Source organism: Thermobia domestica, chromosome 10 (genome assembly GCF_964235325.1).
Source record: "Thermobia domestica chromosome 10, izTheDome1.hap1.1, whole genome shotgun sequence".
Lineage (NCBI taxonomy): Eukaryota > Metazoa > Arthropoda > Insecta > Zygentoma > Lepismatidae > Thermobia > Thermobia domestica.
The window spans coordinates 209055010-209081655 of NC_137463.1; the positions used below are offsets into that span (position 1 = coordinate 209055010).

Consider the following 26646-nt stretch of genomic DNA (forward strand, 5'->3'; position numbering starts at 1 on the left):
TAGCCCATATTAAGCGGGTCAGGTCGAATCGGTTTTCGCAAAATTCTATGTACAGCATTGTTACGAAAAAGTAATAAAAAAAAACATTATAAACGATATGCCAACTATTTCAAAACTAAATTGCCAAGTTCTTGTTACGTTGACGCAAACCGTTAAGGATGGTCTGCTTTTCTCTTCCAGTTCACAAGTTAAAAGTTTTATTGAGAGAGTGAAATTACTTGATAAATTTCTTTTTACTATTTTCAAAATGGCTACTGCTGAAGAGTGTAGTAAGCTCTAGCAATTACGACCGTTTGAGTTCCAGCGCTTGTCTGTGGAACTTTCTTAGTCTATGGGATGTTTATCACATGATCGTATTACGTATGAATGCGACATCTCATGATACTAAATGAGTTGAAAAGTTTCTAAAGTGTGTTGTGTTCGTGTAGTAAGAAGACATAAAAAAATTATAATAGTGTAGTGTAACATAAGTGTCGTGTGTACAAATGAGGTAAGTATCTTAGCTATTTCTTATTTCGTAAAAGTTACCCTTAGTAACCAAGTAGTGCGCGATGCTTGTTTACATCGAGTCGATGGGTAGGTCTACGTAACACTTACGATAGTGCTAAAGATAAACCTTCCTTGTACAAAATATAGATGGACTAAACTAATCGAAGGTGTGTTATGTAAGTTCAGTTTTAGTAATTCATTGCTAATTGATGATTCGTGTTGACAGAAAAATTACCGAAGTACACAGTTTTTGGACTGACGTGTAGCAGAAATTCTATAAGTAATGTCATTAAGAACGTCATTATCTTATACGTCATTTGAGTTTTAGTAGTTTAGATACATACATTTTTCTTCGTGTTATTTATTGATATTCAAGGAGACATTTGAACGGTGTAATACCACAATTTGTACCTTACGAATTAGCTAATGAGTAACACAAAACCATTTGTATTGTAATAGTTAAAAAGCTTTTTACTTGGATAATGAATATGTGGATCATTTTAGTGTAGTTGGATAATATTAGAGGCAATATTTAGAATTTATTTAATAAAAAGACAAACCTATACAGCTGACATTCTTGTAACTAAAGCAATATAGAAATAACTATGCAGATGTGTATAGTGTAAGCATGTAAATATTTATAAACTGTTGACAGTGGTAAACATTCAAATTCTAACAAGGAGCACCATAGCTCTCTGGTAGTGCAAGAGGTTCGATCCGAGGCCGTGTGAGTTCGTGTTCAACAGCATCGTTTCTGAGAGGTTTCTTAGTTTTTGCATTTCCTCCCACATTGCTATTCCACCAATTTTTAAAATAATCACTTTAATCATCCGTCTCGATCAGTAATGACGCCTGCTTTATAATTAATGTGTGCAGATTCACTTTAGAAGGGCTGGAGCAAACTTGGGCTAAGTTCATCACTTGAAAGCACATCTCACGGAGTCAGAGCGGGAGCGGAGCAGGTGGGCTCAAGCATTTCGTAGGTCCGTAGGCAGCAGGCGCTTCAGCGATGGTGGGTATGCACGTAAATTACGTACAAAATAGGTACCTTCTACTGGAATTTTCACTAATCCTTTGTTCTTTTCTCTGCAATTTTTCAGTTTCAATTTCTTTCTTTTTTCCACATCTTGGGTTAAGTTCCAAAGTCAGTCCTCAGTTTCTATCAAAATTGTGAAAATTTACCGGGAAGAAATTAATAATTTACTCGTTTGTGTGCTTGATAATGTATAAGGAGAGCGGAAGTTGTGTTCATTTTCTTATATAAACAGTTCTAAACATGGAACTACTTGGCAAGCGGAGGAAACTATTTGACTCAAGGTTACTTCATGGTAAGATTATCGGAATGTAATGAGCATTTGTTTTGTAAACATGCTAATGATAATCAGGAAAAGCTATTAAAAGTAAGTGAAGATCAAGGCTTAATAAATCTAAAAATAGAATGTAGAAAATGCAGTAAGCAAATAACTGTAAAGAAACTTGGAGAAGGTTATACTTGTCAATGTAACGGTAACATAATCAACATGATCGCAAGGTTCTAGAACACAAGTCTCCCTTCCCATTAGGTGTAATAAAGACAGAAAACAACGTGCTTTGAGGGATTCTAACCCACCTTCACTCGCTAACGTTCGCTCGGCAATACTATTTGAATTAAATATTATACTTTGGTGCACAACGAGAGCAATTATTTCGCTTTCACCGAAAAACTAGGCGGACGATAAACTTCGGAATATATGCCCACACACTAATGTTGTATGCTCGTCGTATTTCTGACATACTGCATCTGAAGTGAATAACTCTCACTCTAGCAAATATTACATTCTTTTTTTATAACCTAGGAATGTTAGGGATCGAATATTTGGGATTCCTTGAAACCCTAATGTTTTATTCTTTCTCGTGTCAGGTAATTCAAATTGCTGTTTTAGTGTTCTTTAATATTTGAACATGACATACATCAATTTCTTCGTACCGTAACGCTGTTCTCGGACACTTCCTGGACATCTCTCAGATACTTCAATCTTTAAGGATAACGGCTAAAAAGAACTGCCTATTATCGCTTTTGTGATTAGAATTAGGAATTAGATTTGTAGGCTTTCGGCATCAGTGGTCGTGTTAGCCCGTCACACATAGCCTATGAGGGAATGACATCCCTCGGCGATAACACTGCCCGGGGAATTGGAGAAGAAGAAAGGGATGAGAACGCTGTTGTCTCAGAATGGTTATCAATTAATGTAGTTCAACAACCTGAGTTCAGATGTAAAAAAAAATCTATAGAGTGACTACGTCTGCATGTTACACAATGAAAACACGACAGCATTTTCACAATGTTCAAGAATGTGAGTCGTTAAGGAAGTCTCTTCCTTGAACTTATGACGGACATGGGAGATTGATCTATTATTTTAGTTTTCTTTAAAAAATAATAAACTTTCGTATAAGTCACGTCATTCATACAAAATTGTTTACACAATTACAATCGTCAGAACTTCCAGTTCCACATAAATTCGACTTGTAAAAGAAACTTAATTGTATGTAGTAAAATTATATTGTTATTAATAATAATAATAATAAATTTTATTGCAGAAACATCTGAGAACATCAGATGTGACATACCATAATATAAACAAAGATCACTGTATAACAGACGAAAATTTTTTAACTCAATTTTGAGTTCGAAAAATTCGTCAGCACTATATATACAATTGTTAATAAGTAATTTCTGAACTTGCTTTTTAAAGGCCAGAAATAGAAGTTTCCTTTAAAAATATGCGGAGAAAATTATAAAATTTGACACATATAGTAAAAGTTTTTTTTTTTTGTGTCTTACTATATTCACTTCTAAATAATGATAAACGGTTCCTGTTACTAGTTTGATATGTATGAGAATACCCTAATTCATTGTAAATATGATTGTTTTCCTTGATATAAAGCAAACATTGATATATAAAAATTGCAGGAACTGTCATAATTCCTACTTTAACAAAGCTTGACCTACAATGTGTACGAATAGGGAGACCAAGCATAAGTCTTACACATTTCTTTTGTATTTTCAATAGGCTTTTGATGCAGGACAGATGACCCTAAAGTATCGTGCCATAACTTAAATGACTATGAATTTGCGCATAGTAAACAGTTTTAAGTACCTTTAAACTTACGCACAATCTTAATCTACGTATTAAATAAACTCCTTTCTGGCTCTAGATTCAACTATAAGGATATGGTCGTCCCAGTTCAAATTATCAATTAAAAACCTCAAAAAAGGAACGGAATATTTGTAAGTTCTGCATTCGAATTTTTGTTATTGTAGGTAAGCATCAAGTCTTTGATCCTGTCAGAGTTAATACAAAGCAAGTTGGAAGTACACCAGTCTTTGTTATTATTTTATGTAGAATCATGCTTTTAGGCTGGTTGGATGAGTGATCTCCAGTGTATATATACCACATGAGCTCTTACCGGAAATCGAACCGCACCTTCTCCATTTAAGTCTGGCATTAGCTCAAAAACATAAATTTTACGTGCAAGGATGAAATTACGATGTAAGTACGAAACTGAGAGAGATATATATACAGCTATCCTCTTGAGAATAGTGGGTGATATATGCAAATGAGTATGCATTGTTCGCCAGTACATGTAAAGAGGAAATGAATGGAGACCTTTTCACGGTGATAACTCTCGCATTAAAAAAAATATATATATATATATATATATATATATATATATATATATATATATATATATATATATATATATATATATATATATATATATATATATATATATATATATATATATTCCCTCCCCAAGTTACTTAATTTGTGAATTCTAATGTATTCTAGAATCTCTTTCATTTTGACACTAAGGGGTGAAGGATGTCCGTCGGAGAAAAATAATATTCGTATATAACTGGTTATCTGGAAAGCAGTATTTCTAGGAATACTTGAAGTTTTCTTTTCTCCAGCTCCGTTATTTCCAGTTTTTCATAAACCTCCCACAGCACTAGTAGCATAGTAGTAATCCCATTAGCTACACTGGTGAGTAGACTAAAATATTTAAACAAGACACTATCGTAAGTTGTTTTATACTAGTTCTAAAAATGAACTTATACGTAATTTGAGATATATGTAACGAATTTCCAACTAAAATCTGTGAATTTTCATCCAGGATTTTACACTTCCAAAATATGTTACCGGTATTTATAGCTAACACTCACTTATAATCTGCCCTAGGAATCCTAAAAAGATTGCTATATATTCCTAACATGATTTCGGCAACCAATCTTACTGCCTCCAATATCTAGGTAGTATGAAGAGCTTTACCGTTACAAATATTCTTCCAACGTAGTCTTTTTTCTTCTTTTTTTTTTTTTTTTTTTTTTTTTCAAAGAGGACACTAAATTTGGCTGTAAGCTGTTGAAATGTTAGTGATCACTTGCTCATTAACGTAGCAGTATCGAAACACAAAGAAACTATGATATTACTCTTTCCGCGCGTTTATACAACTAAAAGTGTTCCCTTCATTTCCTCTTACCTATAGGCTATACAAATCTGAAAAATTGGACCTTTTTAAATTTCAAATCACAACGGTTTGCGTTTTCGAATGAAGCTGTTTATAATTAAATCCCGATTCTCCTCGACGTTTCTTTGTCCAAAGCGTAAGTATCGAGGTCTTATATCTATATCTATATTCATAACTGTCCGACCGTTTTTCTGTAGGGATCGGAACAAAAGCAATAAAAAGATAGGGGAAATGTTTTCTGATATGGATTCATAGTCCTTAAGAATATGATATATCTCGGCCTTATCCGTCTAGGGAGACCAAAAATAGTAGATATACACTTCAATATTGGATCTCGGTAGCTTGACTATCGTAAGTACAAAATTTGAAGCGGATTTGGCATTTTGTGTATGACTAAACTCTTAAAGCTTCCAGAAATTTTCTGTTAAAGAACCATTATATATTTCTAAGGGTGCACTTCTCTTAGTCCATGGTCGAGCAAGAGTTGAAACTGAAAGCTGAAGGTGAAGGTATCATAATTTGATGGTTAGACAAGATTAGAACGAAACAACTTGCTCAATGCAGTAAATTTCGATTAAGAATTTACAGAAGTCAAGTAAGTGAAGTAATCACTCGAAAATGGCTGCAGGAGTTTAAGTATTGCTCTTTTATTTTTTCTTTCATCTTTCCAAAGAAGTTGAAGGGAGCAGTGAAGTTCTCAAAATATAGCGGTTATCCAAGTGGTGCATGTAAAAATGAATAAAGAGTGTTATATATTGTTTCTTTCTTTATTTATTTAGTTTACCTGATCGTTATTTAAAAAGCACCACAATTTTATCTTAGGTAACCGTTATACTTTACATTGTTAAGAGATACTTTTCTGATTTAGTTGTCCACTGAGTGGAACTGAAAAGTTTTCAGATTTGTTTATTTTATATGAGAAAAATTGAACTTCCCCGTTTGACACAAAAAATAAACATGCATCATATACTAAAACATAGAAAGAGGGATAAGTTGCGTACTAATCTTACAGGAATTTACAGTTAATTGTATCTCATTACATTGATTTTAGTCAGCAATGAGTTCTAAGAATTAACTGTCAGAATCATCAGTATACAGTAAAAGAAAAATGGTACACTAAATATATCGAATAGAATATGTGAAGTATGGCTGTGTAATGAAACCGCTTGATGTTAAAAATACATTTTTGTTTCTTCCATTGAAACTAATAGATGTAACCATGTCTTCCTGATCGTAATTTTTAAAGTATTTTTGTACTTTGGTTACAAAATACAGGTTGTTTATTCCAAAGCAACATTGCCATAAAATAGGTCTTCTGTGTAGCTACTGAGCAGCATTACCCTATTATGGTAAAATATCATAAGAATACTCTCAGTAATTAGCAGCAGTTTCGTTGAAATATTTTCCTACAGAGCAAGAAACCACAAATTTAAAAGAAAGAAAAAAATACTTTCACGGAACGTAAGAGACAAAGCTTCTACAATACTAAATTTGACTGTCCCCTCTTGACGAAGATTAGAAGTATTTAAAGAAGCTACTAGCAAATCATGTATATGAATATTGTATGAAAGCAGTTATGCGAATTAAATGATCACTGAATTTATAATTCGTGCGGATAACGCAATAGAATGCGATGTTTTTCGAGAGCAACACTGCCAAATAAAGAGTTAAAAGCAATATCTCAGGTTAGTGAGGGGAAAAGTGGAAACAGTATACCAGCTACAAAACTTTATTTTTTTTAACTGTAGTTGAAAGAAAATGCTTTACATTTCCAACAGTAAGCTTTATTTTATGGATAATTGCTAGTGGTTGCTATAGGATATATATTGAATAACTCAGAGGACCTCAAAGTTAGTAGTGTTCCTGGGATTATGTCCGCTTGATCAGCAAAAAATTTGTGTGAGAGCCCCATTGACCCATGGAAAATTGTAGGACCCATGGTCTCTGATCCAGGGGTACATAGAACTTGTTCCTCTAAATTTTGGTAATGGGTACGTTTATCCAACCTTCTATTTTGAGGAGGGGTTTATAGGACCCTGGTATGCACCTCTGAAATTTTGAGTGGTCCATTTCTTTCCTTCTGTGAATAAAAACTCAAATTTCTGAGGTTTTTGACCCTTTTTATCCTCTTTGATGTAGGTTTATTACGTTATATGGACGAGTGAATGGCCGATGCACTGTCATAAAACACAGGTACATCGATGCTCCCTCCTAAATTTGGGGAGGGGTATACTGACCCAGCCCCAAAATTTGACATTTGGGAAATTTTTGTTTTTCTGATCCCTTTGTGAAAGCTTCTGTTGTAAAATTTTTAGTTTGAATTTATTATTATTATTTTTTTCATATCGAGTTCTTTGTTTGGTTCAAAGCCCCTCCCAAAACTTAGGAACTAAATCACGATAGAACTTAAACATTTTGGAAGGTGCACATTAACATGGCCACTAAGAAGCTAAGCCCTAAGACCTTTTATATACTTTGACTTGTTTACCAACTTTTGTTTTTGACAATTCCAAAATTTAAGAGCTGGATGGCAAAAATTTAACTGAGGTGCTTCATGATAACACTGTCGCCTACGAAAGACAATTGATCCCTGTATCCAGACATATGATCATACCATGTAATAAAACAAGAGGATAAGTTAAGACAATCGACCACGTGGTAAAACGTATTACTTATGTTTATATTTTTGGCAACTTTTAACTAATAAGACACAAGTTCAACCACTGAAATTTGTAATGGTGTATATACACAAGTCGTGGGAAACATTCATCAATTTTTAGTTTTTTTTTACGATTTCCAAATATAAGGGTGGATCATTGTATCCCTGATAAATTTTAAGATATGATGCAAAAAAAAGATTCTGTACTTATCCATATGATCATATGATGTAATCAGGTCTCATGTTAAATGTACTTTAAAGCGCCACAAGAATGAGTTTTGTCTAGAGTTTCGTCTATCTGTCAAAACCGGAAGTGATGAAAATCTAGGTTTGTTCGATTACAACATTGATCCCATAATGGATAAAACGGAAATAGTTAGCGACAGGCAGATTTTTCATGTAGATTCAGTACCAAGATTATGCTTATTCTCTCTCTTTTTTTCTTTTTACCAGAGTGGTAGACATCAATTACCTTTACGATTTTAATGTTAATCTCCATAAAGAAAAAAAAAAACAGTAAGTGACAGCGAGTAATGGCTTTTTAATATAGATCCAGCGTCCTAGGAACATCGCTACCAGTAGTTACACATCTACTTCTTCAAGTTTGGGTATTGAATTCACATACTTTGGGAGACTTCCGTAAATTTCACACTGTGGAGCGATACTCATATTCTGTTCTTCTCAATCGGGTAAAACCTAGGTAATGTACGTTGCAGATATCCAAAATGTAAATAATATGATAATATAAAATTTAATTTAGAAAAAGATGTCCCGTGAATTCCCTTCCAATCTTTGGTGGCAGGTCTGCAAACCAAGATTAGGAAACAGTGTGATAGACGATTGTTCCTGGGAATATGATTCACGAATTACGTGCCTCAATTTCTATGACAATATGTACATATGTCCATTAAATGACCGTACATTTAATGTACTGATTGAATTTGTTTTCTATAAATTCCGTGAGGGATTAATGAAATTACCAAATTATCTTACTCAGATTATTTCCAAAATGTACAGTGAACAATGAACACCAGTACTTATCAACATCTTTAATGCTATTTGATAGAAATGTTGATTTATATGCCTCGAATATAACATTTCGTAGATTTTTTTTCCTGCTTCAACTGACTCTCTTAAGTACTGGTCTCTATTTATCATTTCCTGAAGAAATGAGACATCTGCTACGAATACAACGGAAGAGGCAAGAATAATAAATCCTGTGAGAATATGTCCTTTGTATATGGATAACATCAGATGAGCTATTTTCTCTCATTTTTGAGCATGAAAAACTTTTAATAATATGGAAACTTAAATTTGGAGGAATCCCACGCACACAGCGTTGGCTCATGTCCAAGCCTACATTCATTTGTTGTTAGTTGTTTTAGTTTAACTCTACCTGCAAGCTTGCGTTTTGTAGTTAATTAAACCGGGACCTCTTGTGGCTGATAAGTTATTGTTATCGCCTTTAGTAGTTGATTTTTAATTGGAGTACTATGGTTTGGATCACATGAAAAGCCATAGATTCATTGTCATATAATCTTGGCTCTGCAAAGGGGTATGAAATTGATACCTCAGTTATCTACAGTTAGATATTCACGGTTTGAAATATCATTCTAGTTTCGGTCATGTGAATTGAACTTATTTATCTACGTGAGTTTTTGCGTACCATAATTTTCAAGTCATCAGAGAAATGTCATCTGAAATTTTCCTATGGAGCACTGAAGTCTTCGAAGGAAAATATACGATTTAACAATGCACTCAATAGAAAGATAACATTAAAAGAATTATCTCGAATATACGTAAAGAGAGAGAGAGAGAGAGAGAGAGAGAGGTGTGATACGAGAGAGAAAGCAATGCTTGCATGTTGTGGCATTAAGAATGGGTTAAGTGATGATGATGTGTGATGGCAGCCATTTTATCTCAGGAATCTCAGCCAAACGTAGCACGCCCATGGAGCGAACGAAACACCTGTTCTCTCTCTAATTTTTTTAAGACTGCGATTTTTTTTTGGGGGGGGGGGTAAATTTTTGTTGCTTTGATATGGGTGCGGAAAGCAGCAAAGATAGTGAATTGGCTAGAGTCATGACTTGTCGTGGTCTCTCAGTTATCCGTAATTCCTTACTACACACATTTTACGTGAAAGAAGAAACAATACGAGGAGCAGTTGAATAAAACATAAGTTATCTTCTGCTGTTGTGTCTCACTTTGCCTATGATAACGAATGAATATTCACAGTTCGTTTCGAGAAGAGGATTAGTCGTTGGAACTTGTCCATGCGTATACTCCTTTGGTGCAGTTCCAGATAAGTTTGAGATGGTGATGGCGCGTTGGTTACTTTTACCAAAAATATGAAACGGTATGACATTCTACAAAGGTTAACAACGATCTAATCTTAGATATTTTGCGCACAACATTCTTATACTTCAAAACAGCAAGCTACGCAATTACATTTTTTTATTATTATTTTTTATTTTACTGAATGTGAAAGAGGGTCGACTTCATTGAGAGGTCGGGAGGACAAAAATAAACTCAAGCGACGCTGCAATTGCCAAACCAATTACACTCGGAGCAACTTGTCATCCAATCAGGTGCATTTCAATAATGAATGAATGAAAGTGGTGTGTTGACGTAGGGCATTCTCATAAATTTTTCCCGTGAAGTTGTCTGGCTGTGAATTTTAAGGTTTCTTCATGCACATAACACGCACACATGGCTATTTATGTATAGATGGAGGCAAGAACTAATGTTCATGTTAGTTTGTTATTGGTGTCAGTTAATGAATCATTCCTCCGGCTCGATTCAGTCCGGAGTGATACGATCTCGGCCTGCTCTTGTAGAAAGTTAAATTTTGTGAAATAATTTTATTATAATATGGATGTCAGTTAGCAACATCTGTCACGATTGGACAAGCCCAGTCAAATGGATATGTCAGAGTCGCAGAAATTGAACAACTTAACATTGTCCAGTGTCTGAGAATAGTATAATTTACTTATAATTTATTGTTATTATAAGAACGCAGAATTTATAGTTTCATCGCATCTTACATGTCTTTTCTTAACTGAATGCGTATTTTAGTATAGAGGCATAAGGTCGATTGCCACATAAATAAAATAAGGATATCCAATCTTTTATAACTCGTAATCTACATAACTATGAGGTTTAGGACGTCAGGCTTACAACTAGAAAGAAGGGTAAAATTACGTGTAGACAATTAAAAAAAAATTAAAAAATGACACCCACCTTTTACCTCTTAAGTGCAGATTTTATCGGCAAATAAAAATCTTATTGTTGGTGGTGTAGTAGAAAATTCGCCAGTCTGTAGGTTCTTGAGTTTTTCCAACATTATTCTAGATGTACTGGTATTGTGTAAAAATAGAACGATTTCAAATAAATATATTGTGTTGGAATCGTTCGGAATAAAACTGTAAAAGCACTATCAACAGGAAGCGAGAAAGTCTGCGTAATTACTTATCCTAGAAGTATTGTTCATTTCGTTATGGATGTTCGCTGAGTCAGTTTTTAAGTTTTAGAATTAAACTTTCAAAGATTGCCACTAGCATATAATTTTACGAAAGAAAAAAAAATCACTCCACCACTGGTTATAATGATGCCTCCGTTATTTGGTGTGTTGTGATGGATTTTTGTTATTGAAAAAGTCTTTTTTTAAAATAAGGAAGGTTGTTTGGCTGAAATCCATGTGTGTTCAGTCGGGATAAAATTCTTAGAGTTGTGGGAAGACTCGTGGTGGAACTTGGCTGTTTTCATCAAAGTCAAAGACGATGGCGCCCGTTGTCAGGAAAACCCAGCGCTGAGCAAAGACCATTGACAGTGGAGGATGCTGACTATATTTTTGGTGTTTTTATGCGGATAGACACGCCGCATAAGATGAAAAAAGCTGAGAGGTTGGTTTCGGATATCGTAAGAAGTATGTGAGTGAAAATTACTGGAACGAGACAAACAAATCCTTGTTGTAAACTGAAATTTTCCTTCATGCATGTGCCAAGTTTCTTCGATGCATTGGCTGGTTCAAGTCTTTTTTTTCCAAAGAACAGGAAAAGACTAGCATAATAGTGGTTGTAGTTAAGTCTTAATTAAACTTAGAAGGCATGACGTTACTTTAAAAAATGTCCTTTCGGAAGTTCTACAATATTATTAGTATTTAAGGAAAGATGATACATACATCAACTGATAGACCTCATTGAGCTAAACCAAGTGTAATTACTCATGCGTAATTTTCAAGATTTTTTTTGTAAATATAAAAATTGATGCTACATGGTAACTACGCTACCTATTAAAAATTAAACTGATGCTTAATTATACCCTCATTAGGCTTTTCACTAAGACACTAGCACAAACTGTGGTTAATTAAGATTTGGAATTTAGTATTAACTTGGTTTAAGAGTAATATTGTCTAAACATAAGACGTATGAAGTGAAATGCTTAATATCCCACGATTATGTGGAAGACGGATGATTAAGACAAGTGAATGATGATGGAAGAATTGGTGGAATGAGAATGTGGAAGAAAACGGAAGCATCCTGAGGAACACCCACGTATACGATGTTGTCCATCACAAACTTACTTGACGGGAGATCAAACAAGAGATCCCACACACAAGGGGTAAGTGCTCTACCATAAGAAGTATAGTCTGATCAACTGCACATATCAAAAGTCATATCAACTGAACAGAGTGAGATAATATTTTCCATTGTACAAGCTTTGCTGTTAACAGTCTTAAATCTGATTTAAACTGCTCGCTGGGCAAAACACTACATTTATTGTAAAATTATAACGTGTAACAGTCTCGCCATCTATCCACTTTGACTTCAATAGTGACTCCACTATCGATTTTTTAAAACTACGAGGTGCTTCAGGGTAAAATTCACATGTGTAGTATTCGAGAGAATACAGAAAAAACTAATTCTTATGCCACAGATATATATGCGTTCATTGCCAATAATGATTGATACTTTTTTATTCTGTTGGAACAGATTCTTTGTGTATTGTCTAGTGCTTTGTCTTATAATGGTTATACACACAGTCGTAACAGGAATTCATACTCTTAAAAGTGGCACATATTCTCCTCCCAACGACACATTCAGTACATGTAAGTTTCTTACCAGGAGAAACTTAATTTGAAGATTCTCTCAAATTACTCGTAGATCGTACAAAACGGGAAGGAAAATGTATTTACTTTGGAAACATTATTATTTTTGAGTGAAGATTAATTTTGCTTGCGTATTTATTTATATAGTTGATTAGTAGATGTCACCACGATCTCTTTCTTTGTGTATGGAGTAGGTGCAAACAAATTACACACTCCTACATTTAAACCAAAAATTTTTTACCTGCCTTGTGTCATCCAATGATTCGATGTAATTTTTAAAAAATGCGACATACGAAGATACTGATAACCACACCGCTTTCTATCTCAACCAAGTCGAGAAATGACATATTCTACGCAGGTCCTAATTTGCTTCAAAATACAGGCCCTAACGGAAAAATAAGTGTTGAAATGTTCTTTCTGGCGGAGATATAAATTTTAGCTGGGTCTTTAAAAAGGCCTAGGCTTCAACTTCCAATTATTGTTGGTTTGCTTATATATATATAAAGCGAAATATATCAAATTTCTTTCTTTTGCATCAGTTATTTCCAACTGGCTGATGATGTCATAGAGCACGGTTTTACAGTCAGAGAAATGGCAGCGAGAAATGGGCGTGAAAAGGAGGGGAGGGTCAGGTAAGAGAATGGAGTAAGCAAGTGTTGGCAATGTGCACATAGTCATGTATTCACGAGTAGTATACCCGCAAAACCGCCGACTACGTTACCAATGCACTTGTTTGTCTGTTACCAGTGCTTTTTATCAACATCAGGCTTCTCCTTTCCCTCTCTGCATGGTTTACTGATCAGAAGAGCAGCAAACTGTAACGTCACAGAGCGTGCAATTTGAAGTGACTATTTTACACCATGTTCAAAGCATACGTGTGATAGTAAAAGTTTCCTGCCCCATTTCTTCATTGTATTCGTACTTCTCGGGTCAGATCATTTTACATGAGCCTTGTTGAACAGCTTTGTTCGAACATCTCAGCACAAAATTATCGATATTCTTGTTTGCTTATTACCACATTCTTTGTCGATCGTCATACTGCTTGGTCTGTACGGACCAGGAACTGGAGTGGCTGGGCTAGGAAATATCCCCACATTTCAGTGCAATACAATTTTATTTAAATACACGGCAAAGTCTCAGAGTAATGGACCCCGATGATGTATAATTACTGTAGGAAGTATGTGTACCGTTTGTACCTTTATCTTGCAAGATGCAAAGAAAGAAACAACCTCAGGTACAAAGAAAACAAGTTAATTTGCCAGGAAGAGGAAGACGTTCTGCATAAGATTCTTGGCCATATTACTGGACCTCCTAAGTTGTTCTTACTCATTGAAGGTTTTCTAGAACTCTCTTGACAAAGCAATGTATTATAGACTTAAAGTTCAGCCTGCAAATTGTGTGGTGGTGGTTCACAAAGTATGGGGAGAAGATGTTTTCTGTCTACTGTGTTGAAGATTTTTTTTTTTTTTTGTTTCTAGAAAATCAAATTATAGTACATATTTCTTACGTTAAGTATGTATGAACTTAGAATAATTCATGTTCATTATGAAGAGGTTACTAAAACGTTTGAAAGCAAAAGACTACCTCGTAATAATATATGCATTTTAGCAGAACAAAAAAAAAGTCCATATTATTTAGGTGTCCATTCAAGGAGGCTCCACTATGTATATAACAATGGGGTTTAAATATATATATATATATATATATATATATATATATATATATATATATATATATATATATATATATATATATATATATATATATATATATATATAATATGTCAACAAGTAGTTTACATAGCGGAAATATATTGAATCCAACAGACTAAGAATACTTGATGTCGCCAAGGTTTCCGTAGAACTTTTTGCAGTTTTGTTAAAATGGCTGAAATTGTTCCAACTGGCGGTTATTTCTTGACGTTGAAGTCAGTGTGAAAACACCCGGCATTTCCGTTGTTTCACTATTATTCACTTGTCAAGGTAGATAAAATTTTATACAAAAGAACTTGCAGCCTCCGGTGCACTGACCTCTCGTAATCAGTCTTCGAGACTGCAGGAAATTTTAAGAGCAGCAGATTCTTACAATCAGTTCGAGCCATTTTGGGTCCAGGTAGAAAGCTGAAGGACTATGCGGAGAACATGAAATGTATTAAATGTTTTGTGTGTTTACTAAACGGAGAATATATATATATATATATATAATATAGGGCCGAATCCAGGATTGTCTGAGGGGGTGCTCCTATAACTACCAAAATAACCAATCATACTGAAACTCTTTAAAGTGGCATGTGACAATGTTCTTTACCCCTGACAACAGTGATGCATAGAAGGAAGAAAAGTATTTTAAAGAGGGTCGCAAGTGGAATGCAGGACAAAAATGTCCTCGTCTTCTGCCTTCTGTTTTCTTTCCCATTTGACAAATGTTATATTATTTTGCTTGGTGACTCCTTTTCCTTCAATCTTCAGAAAATCAACTTAAACTATTGCTTTTTCAAAGCTCTGCTTTCTTTTAAATCCCAAACGGAAACATGATGGCAGAAAGTTTCGGAATCCGTGCTAATGCTCTTTTCACTTCTAGCTTCTCATTTTAGATAGTGTAGTATATTTACAACGAAGGGGGGTGCACGTGCATCTTTGCACGCCCTTAATTGAATTACCTGTTTTCGCTTATTCTAAAGAATTCAAGTCTTAGTAGTAATCACTGCTTAAAGGTGAATTGATATATTTCTAGCCCATTTGGTAATAAATTGTTCATTTGTATTTTCAAAATTATTTTTACTCAAATATCAGATCACTGAATATCCGTATATTCAAATACTACCAATTTAATGGGAAACATATAAGATATCTGGGTTAGCAACGGTCAGGCGGCGATTACAGCGCCGGGCTGTTGGTGCATGTGTGTTAGGGAAATCTCTATACTACGTGAGGAACAGTAGAACGACAGTGTGCAATTAGTGAGCAAACAGTGATAGTGTAAAACAGGCGACCTTTCTGTTTTCCAAAGAGGACAAATTGTTGGCGTTCAGTTGTGGTGCAAATTTAGTGTTGCAAAATTTCCGGAAATTGTGAACCGCCGGAAAAAGCTACTACTTCTGTATTCTCCAGAAAGATGGGAATTAAAAAAAAAGTTTTGTTTTTATATCCTTTCTCCAGTATACATTGCCTTCAATGAACTTTAGTATTTCCTGCTTGAAATTCGATAACTATGATGAATGCAATGCTTCCAGCTAATAGTAATGGATTTAGATGAAGAATGGATGATCTTGATTCAACTTATATTTATAAGGTTAACTCTACAAACTCATTCACTCATTGCTAGATCTGTAATACAGGGATTCCATACAGTCCTGCAGGAAAGTAAAACTATATAACTTGGAAACTACTTAATGTATTAACAAATACTTTTTGGTGTACTTACAGAAAGGTTCAAAGTTTTGTTTCAGCTAGTTAAGGTTCATCGCCAAACCTCCAATTGTGCACCATTCACGTCCAAACACTCTTGCAGTCTTTTTGGTAAACCAAGAATTGCGTGTTGGCGGTGCTCGTCTGGAACGTTCAAAATCATATAAGTTATTTTGTTCTTGAGATCGTGCAGATTAGCTGCTTCTGAGAATACACCTTAGTCTTCACGTGACCCCACAACCAGTAATCACAAGGCGACAAATCTGATGATCTTGCAGGCCAAGGTGTGGGTCCTCTTTTGCCAATCCATCTCTTCTTAGATTCTTCGTTAAGAAACTGTCAAACTTGAAAGGCATAGTGCGGCGGTGCCACATCCTGTTGCATGTGGACCTCATTAAGGATGCCTAACCTAGTAAGCTCTGGCAAAAGGAATGTCTGTAGCATGTTCAGATAATTGTTACTATTTACCGTCTCTTCCTCGAAGAAAAAAGGGCCGATAATGTGGTTCATTGAAACAGCACACCACACATTGACTTTGGGACTACCTCGCTTGTGTTCCTCGAATTTACTTGGATTTTCCACCCCACCCCCCAAATTCGGCAGTTGTGCCTGTTCACTTTTTCGACATAAAATGTGGCTTCATCTGAAAACAGAAATCGAGACAGAAGGTCACCATCATCTTGTAAGCGGGTAAGCATTGACTGACAATTCCATTCTTATGTCACAGTCTTCTTCTATCAGCTCGTGTACAAATTTTAACTTATAGGGCCGGACCTTTAAATTCTTGCGTACAATCTTGTGTAACATTGACTTAGGTATTCCCAGTTCCAATGACTACGTTAAAGCGAGTTCATTGGACTCCTGGCTACGCTGTCCTGCAACGTGTGAATCACATCGTCACCCGTTCCTCGCCTTCCACTGTGTGGTAAATCTGACACACTTCCCGTTTCTTTGAACTTCTCGTGCCACCTCTTGATACTTGTTTCTGCTGGGGGTGTTTTCCCATACGTTGTTTGGAACTTTCTCCGCACTGAAACGCAAGATTTTAATTCCGCAAACCACAAAACACATTGTGCCTTTTCTTTACGCCATCTTAAGTTACGTGATTACCAGCGCAAACGTCATCGAGCATTGTGGCCAGAACAAAACTTTAAACTTCCTTTCTTCCAACCCCAAAAAATTAAACACTTAACCCTAAGAAGTCCAAGGGGAAGGGGGGCTTCACGAACCCACTCCTTTGTATTTGTTGAAAAAAAAAACGTAAGTTTTGATTAAAATATTGAGAATTTTATTTATTGTCTATTATTACTTCTTTGATAAATCCACATCATTAATGCACATCTTTATTTAGTAACTTGTAAGTTAAAAGTAATTTCAAAGTAGTGGGCTCATAGAACCCCCTCCTTGGACTTCCATGTGACATATTTTCTACAAGTATATTTCCTGAAGTTAGATTTTTTTCGTTTGTATTTAACAAGGATTGTGTTCTTATGTTGGGAAACAGCATATCAGCCACGAATAAGTGCTGAATGGTTATTCTATATTCACTTCTTGTTAGATGGCGTTATGTGAGTTATAGTATGTTATACTGTGGGTTCGAGGAGCCCCCCTTGGACCTACTTGAGACAAAAAATTCTTGGACTTCCTAGGGTTAAACGTAACGGTTTCCAAGTTGTACAGTTTTACTTTCCTGCAGGACTTTATGGACTCCCTGTACTGTTAAAAGTAGAACCTTGAAATTTTGTAGATGTAATCTCTCTCCATGTTGCGAGATTGCATGAGGTTGAAATTTGTGAGATTCCACTCCTAAAGAGAGAAAAAGTTTTTCTCGCGTTCTCCAAATCTGCGAGACTAGTAGGAGCAGAACTTTAAAATTTTGAAGAAATTATATCTTCGTGCCCTAAGTTGTAGGTAAGACGGTGATTTTATGAGAGAGAACCTCTTAAGGGGGGGGGGGAAGGGTTCTTGATAGTTCTGTTGCTGTACTTCAAATCTCTCAAACTATTAGACATATAGTTTTGATTTATATGTAAAGTATTCCCCATGTAGCCTAGGATAACGGTACGAAAGGTTGCCTCTAAAGGATGAAATGGGGAGAGTTTAAGTAACTCCTTTTGTATGAACAACTATTTTGAAATTCAAAAGATTTGTACCTAGTTACATAGTTTCAAATACTGTCCACAAATTTCAAAAACCTTATTCCTTCTAAATCAAAGACGAGACATTCTGTTAGTTAGTTTATAATTGGGACTACATGTGAAAATAATTGGGGAACGCACATATTTTTCCCCTTAAATCAAAATCCTCGTCTTTTCATCATTTACCACACTCTATATGACAAATATTGTGTATTTTTCAAACCTTTCTGAATTATAATTGTAGCAGTCTAGTTCATTTGATTCCTCTTTCAAAAAGCCAATCGTAAGGATAATATGCAGCTTGACGCGCTCTACAGAAACTTACTCGATTTGGATTAAACTTAGGATGGAGATAGCTGTTAACTTGTGTAGTAAACATGTAAAATACTTTCCTGTGCAAATATACGGTTACCGATGAATTTGCCATCAAACTTGGAGTTAGTCAAATTTTCGCCAGTAAATAAATAAATAAATCCAATTGCTATTAAGAACAAAAATTAGGGAAAATACATGGAGCAAAATTGTTAAATTTTATGTAAAATGCAGAGTATCCTTAGAACAAAGATTTACTAAAATCAATATAGCTCGAATTTCCACTGCAATCGGGAAACTAATTACTAGTTATTCAAATAATAATAACTGGAAAGCGAAATTATTTCCTGTTACTGAAAATATGTTAATAATAATTTCAACGTATAACTTTTAGTGTGACCAGAGGCATACCAAACGGAACATAGTTTTTCACCTAGCTCTACCTAGTAGAAGGGAAAGGGTCATATTTTGTAAATTTGTGTTTCTCACAAGGGAACATCTTATATTGATAATAGCGTTACCCAATCAAAGAATGTGCAATCGATAGAGGAGTGAAGAAAAATGAGAAATCCGAAGTTTTACGGGCCGACATCCAGAAACACAGGAGATACAGAGGAAAGAAGAATCTAGAATCATGGGAAGATAGCAATGCAAAAAATACACTGACACAGAAAGAATTTCAAAATGATTAAAGAAATTAAAATGACATTTACACAACAGCATAGTCAACAAAACATGGTACCTACAGACATGCTCAATAACATCATATATAATGCAGTGTTGCCAACAGCACAAAATGAAGTTTTGTTAAATTGCACGGAACATAAATTATAACATCTAGAAAATCTAATTATGAGTAGAATCATACCTGTGAAGTCATGATGTACAGTGTTGCCAACGTTTGAAGATAGTTCTATATGAATTCCTTTATGAATCTCGGATGTAGAAGAGAACATACAGTACACGATTCAAACTAGTTAAAACCAAAATATGAGATTACAAACAAGAAGATAATCACTGAAGTACGAAAATAAGGGACGAAGCACAGTGTCGAAGCAGGTTTGCCCAAGTGCAAAATCAGAATAGTATCAAACACAACACACACAACTATAATGATACGTGCTCTTGGATTGACATAGGAGGCTCACTTTTCTGATGCACGTAATATTGTATCACCTCACACATTATTGGTAGTCAATTTTTCAGTGTTGCTGTAAAGCGCTCCGAAGTGTGTTAGCACTGTATGTACTCTTCTACATCCGACATTCATGTAGGAATTCATATACACCAATCTTCAAACGTTGGCAACACGTGACTTCACTCATAATTAGATTTTCTAGATGTTATAATTTTGTTGTATGCCATTTAACAAAACTTCATTTTGTGCTCAGTTGGCAACACTGCATTACATATGATGTTATTGAGCATGTCTGCGGGTACAATGTTTGGCTAATACTGTTGTGTAAATGTCATTTTGATTACTTTAATCATGTTGAAGTTCTTTCTGTGTCAGTGTATCTTTTGCATTGCTATCTTCCCATGATTCTAGATTCTTCTTTCCTCTGTATTTCCTGTGTTTTTGGGTGTCGGCCCGTAAAACTTTGGATTTCTCATATTTCTTCACTCCTCTATTGATTGCACATTGATAGGGCAACGCTACTATCAATATAAGATGTTCCCTTGTCAGCTAAATGCAAAGAATATCGTGTACAAGCTTCTTCAAAGAAACCTGACCACACACTTCCTTTTAAGAGGTCGTAGTCTAAAAGCCTTGTATATAATAGTTATAGCATTTTTTAAAAGTGAGCATAAGAGTTTAAGGCTGTTTAACGAGAAGTGGGAGTTTAGGATTTTTTTTGTTGTTTGTTTTTATCAAAATATGACACTTCTAAAACTAAGTAATTGTGGTGTGTTGTTCATTCAATGAAAATTGATCTAGTTTTTATTTTCTTCTTTTAAATGTTACTGCTTGATATAACTTTCGAGTGTAAACGAAATTGAATGATTTTTACGTATATTGTAGTTCATCTGTAAGAGCCATAAAAATCTTTCAATTCTGTTAAAACATTCTAAGTTGTAAATATACCTCTAATTGTGCATTAGCAAAAAAACAAACAAACAAAAAGTAATACTTAATTTTCATTTGAGAGGAAATATTTAAGCTAAATAATTTAAATACTTAAGCCCTTAGTAAATGAATAAACGTATCTTTGTGTGCAAGAACAATGTGTTGGCGTGAGTGTTTGTTCGAAGAGGGATGGGGGCTAAAAGTGAATTCCGTCCCTGGCAGTAATGAGTGTAGATATACAGCTCCTTACAAAAAGAACAGGTACTATACAAAATTTGCTTCTAAAATTGTGACTGTGTAACAAAGAACTACTTAAAAAATAAATTAAAAACTAACAGTTTTCTTTCCCCCCATTCTTTTCCCGTTTTTTCTTGACCTTGAGAAAACAGTAAAAGATCGCTTTTCCCCATCAAAATTTCGTCTTTTTCCGACCCTTTACAACTTTTTGCGAGCGTGTCGAAAGTGCAAGTGTGTTGGATGTGACGCGAAGGACAGTATCCAAAGTGATGACGAGCAAAATCTCAACGAAGAGGGGAAGTAGGAAGGAAGTAAATCGTCAATGACAGGCCCCGCTAAGCATTAGCACGGATTGTCATTCAGAACCGTCGTGCAACTGCGATGCAAGTGACGGAGGAACGCAAGTAACGTTTCCCATTGCGTATGTTGGTAATCACCAGGGCCCGGATCTTGTTGACAAGTCAACTTTTTTCTGTTACGCATAGAACAAGGCAAGTTCAAATAAAAACATTATCCATCAACTCTTGGTTCTAAAAATATATTTTTTTAGGGTCAACTTTTGGTCACTTTTTGCCGTTTTGAAGTTTCAGGTCAATTTTTAATATTTTAAGGTAACTTTTAGGTCACTTATGGTCTTTTTATTCTTTTTATTCTACATAAGGAAATCTTAAAATGAAAACTGTTTACGGATTTAAAAACACGAAGTTAAATTATCTTTTTTCCTGCTTCCGGATTATTGGGGTGGAAAAACTGCATTCCTAACAAGTTAATGAACACTAAGCTGTAGCTGATTGACGAGGGCTGGAGGTTCGTAAGTGGCCAAAGCAGATGGTTGTAGGTTGTTTACCACAAAGGATATGACTACGTGGATAACTAAAAATAGATTAGAAGACGTACAAAGATTTTAAACATGATTTTTATCTATTATTATGGTGTATACAATCTACACTTGCGAACTTTTATTCTCTAAGTGTGCTTCCTAGTTTCAACTCGAGAGTGAATTGATGCTTTCAGTATGTAGAATGCCGAGGCCTAAACCATCTAGAGCTTCTCATTTAAGACAAATTGTTTCTGAATTTGGTGAGGATGTTTTAGTACTGACGGTACAATATTGTTTTGTAAGGTATGTGAAGTAAAAGTGGCAGTATAGAAAAAGATACACTGTGCAAACGCATATCAGAAGCGAAAAACATTTATGCGCAGTTGAAAACAAACATTAAACCAAGTATTCGCAGTTGTTACTTGTGGAGAGTGCTTCGAATAGTAAAGGCAAATCCTCAGTTTTCAAAAGAGTTGTGTGAAGTTTTTGTGTCTTCAAATATTCCTCTTTGGAAACTCAACAATGTCAAATTGCAGGATTTCCTGGAACGCCATACAGGTCGTTCCATTCCAGACGAAACGAATCTTAGGAAAAATTACTTGCCAAAGTGTAACGAGGACACAATAAAATAAAAGAGGAACTTTGGACTCAGAAAATTTTTGTTTCTATAGACAGACTAGTGATGTGAAGGAACGCTATATAGTTAATATTATTGTTGGGGCAATGAAAGCCGACAAACCTAGCAAAATATTTTTGCTAACTGGTGAAGTGTTGGAATCTGTCAACCATTTTACAATATGTAGACTTTTCGATAAATCGATATTTCTACTTTGGCCTGAAGGTGTCCAACATGACCATGTTGTTTTTGTAACAGATGCTGCTCCGTATATAATTAAGGCTGCTAATTCAATAAAATCGTAACAATGTTTACAGTTATCTACTGCAATGCTGAATAAGGTATGAGCTAAATTTTCTGACGATTACAAAGTTCCTGAATTAGTTTGTTGTACCACAGCTTATAAAATGTTTATATGATGCTTAAGTGGACATAGGCATATATATATATATATATATATATATATATATATATATATATATATGTAATTAAAATATGAAATGCTTAGCTGTTTACTAAATTAGTCAAAGTTTAATTTTAATATTATTGCTTTTTTTAAACCAAAGACACAAATGATCAATGGATTGCAACTAACTGAAACAAAACTTTTTAAAATAAGTGAGAAAAGGTAATTCAAATCCAATAGATATTCAAAAAATGTCAATGTTTTAATGAAATAAACGTTTAAACAACTGCAAGTTTTAAGGTCAACTTTGTGAATTTTAGGGTCATTTTACAGGAATTTTAGTGTCATTTTATAGGTCACTTTTTAAAAAAATTTTAGGTCAACAAAATCCGGGCCCTGGTAATCACAGTCCGGCACGAGTTACATGGCATAGACATACGGGATCAGGTTAAAGGTCAAAATTGCTAAGGGGGTTAACGCTTGGGTACGATGCCAGTGGTCTCGCGAACATGCAACGTGGGCCTCGGATGACTGGAAACCTGTGATATGGTCGGATGAATCATGGTTTGCCTCATTTCAAACTACGGACTGTGTGTGTAACGAACACCCGAAGAAACTTGCGATCCGCAATCACTCCGTCCAACCGTGAATATTATGGTGATGTGGGCGGTCGATACCGTGGTTATCAGTGGGTCTTGTGCTGATGCTTATAGATCGGGTTACTCGCCGTGACTATACCACCTTATAGGGGACCATGTGGATTCTATGATCCAGGTGCTCCCGGGTAATATTACCATATTACAGGATTATAATATTCTCATTCATACAGCTGGAGCTTTTGCAGTATGGTTTGAGGAACATTGGGATTATGTATATATAATTTGTTGTCTGGATTGACCTGTATGTTTCTTTTTCTTATACATCACATGTAATCAGGGGTAAAAGTGGATCTGAAAAGGTAGGGGGACGGATGACGTCATGCCATCCTAGTGGCTAGTGCGCTAGGGTCCCGGATTCGATTTCTCCGGTAGGAGAACAGTGAAATTTCAATGCACTACCGTAGTTTGTAGGTTAATGTCTCAGGTTTGGGTACAAAACCTCGCGGCGACAACCTCGCGGACCAAAACCTCGCCTGGCCAAAACCTCGCCGCCCAAAACCTCGCGGGACAAAATCTCGCCAGGCCAAAACCCCGCCTGGCCAAAACCTCGCCGCCCAAAACCTCGCGGGGCCAAAACCTCGCGGGCCAAAATCTCGCCGGGCCAAAACCTCGCGCCCCAAAATATCGCCATACCCAAAATCTCGCCTGAACAAAATGTAAATGTTCCAACAGATGATAAGGATGACGGTATAAAAGACGCTGTTTCAGAAGAAGTATCACGGGTATTTGACCAAGTCCCGCGATACCATATGAAAATTCTATTTCTGTATTAGAGGATTTCAATGTGAAGGTAGGGCGACAGGATATTTTTAAACTGGTTATAGGGAAAGAAAGTCTGCATAAGGAAAGTAATGACAACTAACGAGGTTCGTTTCGTGAACTTTGGAACATCCAAAAACTTAAAATTTTAACAAAAATCTAATAATATTTATGAAAATATGAAACAATATAGGGGCCTATGAGTTTTTACGACGTCCCTTGATTATGTCCTATAGGTTAAAGGAGACGTAGATGACCAGGATGAAGGAAATGATCGAATAAAGAAAGTGGGAGGAAACGGGAATAACCCGAGAAAGCCCAAGCACACGATGTTTTGTATATTATTATTATTATTATTATTATTATTATTATTATTATTATTATTATTATTATTATTATTATTATTATTTGTAATGTGGAATTGCATATTAGGAAACACATTGGGTAAATTTTAAAGAAAAGTTTCATTCCCGGCGAGATTTTGTCCCGCGAGGTTTTGGGCGGCGAGGTTTTGGCCACGCGAGGTTTTGGCCCGGCGAGATTTTGTCCCGCGAGGTTTTGGCCGGCGAGGTTTTGGCCACGCGAGGTTTTGGCCCGGCGAGAATTTGTCCCGCGAGGTTTTGGCCGGCGATCTTTCGGCCGCGAGATTTTGTCCGTATACCAATGTCTCATATAGTAGCCTTGGTGCTGGAAAGTGATGTTAAACTCTAATCCAACTATCAACCAACATGTGAGCTAAAAGATGACTTCCTTTACTAATTTAGCTCCTTTACTTCCTTTTACTATACTGTTTAGCAGTATATTAGTAGTATGCTGATTAGTTTAAATTGTATCAGTGAAAGAATTGGTTTAAATAAACAAAGTTCTGATTATGTCTGAGAAGTTGTGTAATTTTATTTGTGTAAATATTGGAAGTGGAAAGCGAATGAAAGGATAGAAATAGCCTGTGAGGAGAAGAAGGTATAAAGGAGGCAGATGTTGTCAACTGTGATCGATGACTGTGCAGACTGTCAACATGTCACGAGACGAATGAGCAGAGCGAGAAAGAACAGAACTAAGTGAACGCATTTTTTTTTTTTTTTTTTCAAATCTTCCTTCTTGTGACAAATGCCACGATGATGAAACACCCATTTTGTAATCACTGGAGATGATGGGGTGTTGGTGACAGTAAACTGTTACACTTAAATAACAAGATATTTCCTCCTAGCACTTTTTCAATCCTCCGTGGTATTTTGTAATTTTAAGAGTAGGTCAGCATTTTTTTTTTTTTTTTTTAGTGTAGAATACAAGAACAAGTGTACAGTTTTTCATATTCACACGTATGCTTTTAGTAAAACGAATATCTCTGTTTTGTCTTTGAATAATATTCAGGTCATGAAACTGTGGTGCAAATGGTTTGGATACAAATCCTCGCAGACCAAAACCTCGAGGCCCAAAATCTCGATGGGCGGAAACCTCATCTGGCCAAAATCTCGCCAGGCCGAAACCTCGCATGTCCAAAATCTCGCCATATCCAAAATCTTACCTGGGAAGAAATGTCGTCACTATAAAACGTAGACACTACGATTTCTTCGATGAAGAATGCTCTATAAATTGCTATATGTACATATTTGGTAATAACACGTAATTGCATTAAAATAATGAGAAGAAAAAATTCTAACGCGTGATTTGAAAATCTATCCTATATAAAAATGAAAATGACTATGTTTGTGACACCATACTTCTTGAGCCACCCGACCGATCTCGATGAAATTTTCAACATAGATGAGGTTCGAGCCTCGAATGTATTTTATAATTTCATTTTGACGGCACAACGAAGGGGAAGGGGAGATACCTAAAAATAAATGAAACTTAGTAACTTGAACCACGAGACTAATCTCGATCTAATTTGTCAGGTTCGAGCCTGAGATGGTTTTTATAATTTCACTTTGACAGGAAAGGGGAGACATATAGAAATACATAACAATGAAAGTGGCTGCGTTTGTGACTTAATAACTCTTGAATCATTCGACTGGTGTCGATCAAATTTTCAACATATATGGGGTTTGAGGCTGGGATGTTTTTTTTTTTTTTTTTTCACTTTGACGGTGACCTTAGGAAATTCTAACAAAATCTAATAATATTTATGAAAGTATGAAAGTATATCTGATTTTTACGTCCCTCGAATATGTCTTGTAGGTTAAAGGAGACGTAGATGATCAGCATGAAGGAAATGATGGAAAGAAGAAAATGGGAGGAAACGGTAATACCCCGAGAAAGTCCACGCTCACGATATTTTGTATATTCTTCTTCTATTATTATTATTATTATTATTATTATTATTATTATTATTATTATTATTTGTAATATGGAATTGGATATTAAGAAACTCATTAGGCAAAGTTTAAGGAAAGGTTTCATTCCTCAAGGATTTGGCCAAGCAAGATTTTAGTCCGCGAGGTTTTAACCAGGCGAGATTTT

General features: G+C 35.4%; 1 protein-coding gene across 6 annotated transcripts in view; it reads left to right on the forward strand.

Annotated features, from left to right (window-relative positions):
- The first annotated feature begins 271 nt into the window (after positions 1-271).
- Positions 272-26646, forward strand: part of Tab2 (TAK1-associated binding protein 2) — a 264341-nt gene continuing 237966 nt past the window's right edge. For 3 of the 6 annotated variants that reach the window (XM_081729035.1, XM_081729036.1, XM_081729037.1), the window contains exon 1: positions 275-490. The gene's annotated coding sequence lies outside the window, so the exon portion shown is untranslated. Of the gene's footprint in view, positions 491-26646 lie in introns of all 6 variants that reach the window. The other 3 variants (XM_081729033.1, XM_081729030.1, XM_081729034.1) reach the window with 2 other exon arrangements.